General features: G+C 43.9%; 1 long non-coding RNA gene across 1 annotated transcript in view; it reads right to left on the bottom strand.

Moving 5' to 3' along the window:
• Nucleotides 1-1,741, bottom strand: part of LOC118451915 — a 9,905-nt gene extending 8,164 nt beyond the window's left edge. Inside the window, exon 1 of the long non-coding RNA XR_004841504.1 lies at nt 1,604-1,741. This is a non-coding gene — a long non-coding RNA (uncharacterized LOC118451915). The remainder of the gene's footprint in view (nt 1-1,603) is intronic.
• Between the last annotated feature and the right edge of the window lie 621 nt (nt 1,742-2,362).

Below are 2,362 nucleotides of genomic sequence, written 5' to 3'. Positions count from 1 at the left end.
ACAGCGCAGGGCTGCCACGTGCAGTCACAAGTGACTGTTGGCGATACTTTGGCCACAGGGGTCAGGTTCCAAAAATTATTTCCAGGCCTCTTTCCTGTATCAGAAATAGATGGCTTGCAAAGTAACAGGTGATTTTAATCTAAAACTTTTGTCACCTCTTAAGGTGAGCACGCTGGAACATCAATGTTCAGGGGCAACAGCCTTCCTGGGGCACAGCAGGTTACACCACCACCAGCAGAGCTGAGGTGAGATGGTTTTTTTGCAGCTCTGTGCACTTCCCAGGTCATCTCCACACAGCACAGCCAGAGGAGAAACAAGGCCTCAGCATACCTAGAAAAACGCAGTAAACTGGAATTGCTCTGGGTGATATGGGAACAAGAACAGTTGAAGACACTGGATCTAAGAGAGCCCGGAGGAGGCCCTGCAGAGTGTGTTTCTCAGGCCCACTCGAGCACTCGAAGCCGTGTCTTCATTGTGGTCACGCTGAAGTTTCTGTTTAGATCTGGGGCTGTAGCGGTAAGCTCCCCTGAAACCCAGCTGGAATTCTTACTCAAAGGTCAAAGAGCACAGGTTTTTATGCCTATATTTAGCAAGCAGGTACAAACAGAAGCCTGAGCAGAAATTTTTCAGAAAAGCAGTAACATGGCAGTTTCCACAGAATTTAGAGAATCAACCAAAATCCCTTTAAAACACATCCTAAAGCATAACCCCTCCTCATAGCAAAGTGTTGCATGAGCTAAATTTTAAGTGTTGGGCTGTTCAGCCTCCACACACAAAATCCCCGAGTCTCAACACAGGAATAACCTTGACTATGAATGAACAAAACCACACACTGCTCCTCCCAGGGAACAAGGAAACCTACATTCATTCAAAGTGGTTGAGATCACACGGCAGGCATCTAAGCAAAGGCAAAACTAAAACCAAACACATGCTCATAATAGCCTTTTGCAAGGGCAGAGAAATCAGCTCAACCCCTGAACTCTTTCATCATCTGGCCTTCAAACACACCATAGAAATGGATCCAAAAAATAGACTAAGAATGCCTCCCTCCTGCATATTTTGTGCCCAAATATTCAGTGGAATTTGGACCTATAACTCTTTTAAGCTTTATAAAAATTCCAGCTGTAATATTTTCCTTTAAACAAATAAAATCATCATCGGTTGAAAAACCTTTTTTTCTTGTTAGTGGTGGGAAAATAGACAGCATTTAAATTCCCATCCATCAGAGCGCTGCTTGCTCTGACAGGCAGCAATAGAGTATAACCCACTGTTCAGTATATATTTTGTTTTCCCCTCTGTGCCTGATCTACAGAGAACAGAAGTTTCCCAAAGCTACCATCTGTGGGAATGCACAACCAGATTTATAAAGCTACCAGTGTGCCAAAACATTCACAAGGGGTTCCCAGCAGTGCCTGGGCTCCAACTCCCATGTGAAGTGGGGACACTTACCTCATGTTTTTCAAAAATAGCACCAGTCCGGTCTTCACTCTTAATGGTATAAGTAGCTTTAAAATAAATAGCTGAGGTCCTGCATCCTTGGGTTTACACTTTAACATCTCAAGTTTCAGAACTGGAAGCTTCCAGTTCAGGTCCTAGCAATAACTCCTGAGAAAGGGACGTGGAGAGGGAGGTGCTGAGCTCTTCTCCCCAGGATCCAGGGACAGGACACATGGGAATGGCTCAAAGCTGCATCAAGGGAGGTTGAGACTGGACATGAGGAAGCATTTCTTTACCGAGAGGGTGGTCAAACACTGGAACAGGCTTCCTAGAGAGGTGGTTGATGCCCCATGCCTGTCAGTGTTTAAGAGGCAGTTGGACAGGGTCCTTAATTTGCTTTAACTTCTGGTCATCCCTAAAGGGGTCAGGCAGTTGGACTAGGTGATCGCTGTAGGTCCCTTCCAACTGAAATATTCTATTCCAATTCCAGAAAGCCTCTAAGGCTATTGAGCTTCCAAATAAATTGTGCCTTCTAGCTACGTAATAAGGCAAGATACTGGCTACTAAATCTAAGGCACAGGCAATGCAAGATGTTAATCACAAGGATTTATTTTTAGGGTGTAGTATCTTACAATCTGCCACAGGGTGAGAAATGAGTGCCTATGCCTTTAGGAGGATAAGATCCTACTTTACAAATGACGCAAGGAATGGCAATATCACACAGTAATACAACCACTGGGGTTTTAACATCCGGTTGTTAACCGTACAAAATAAAATTCTGGACATTAGACAAACATCATTATCATCCCTGTATTCACTTTCATTTGATAACATTATTATTCCCATTTGTGGCTGCTTGAATGTTTGGAGATCTGGTTTGCAGTGTTGGAAAAGATCTGGTTTATCTGTTTGGATATGGGCAAAG

This window comes from Egretta garzetta, unplaced genomic scaffold, assembly GCF_000687185.1.
Source record: "Egretta garzetta isolate BGI_Z169 unplaced genomic scaffold, ASM68718v1 scaffold270, whole genome shotgun sequence".
Taxonomy (NCBI): domain Eukaryota; kingdom Metazoa; phylum Chordata; class Aves; order Pelecaniformes; family Ardeidae; genus Egretta; species Egretta garzetta.
Note: the sequence above shows the minus strand (reverse complement) of the source record. Positions and strands in the feature narration are given on the sequence as shown.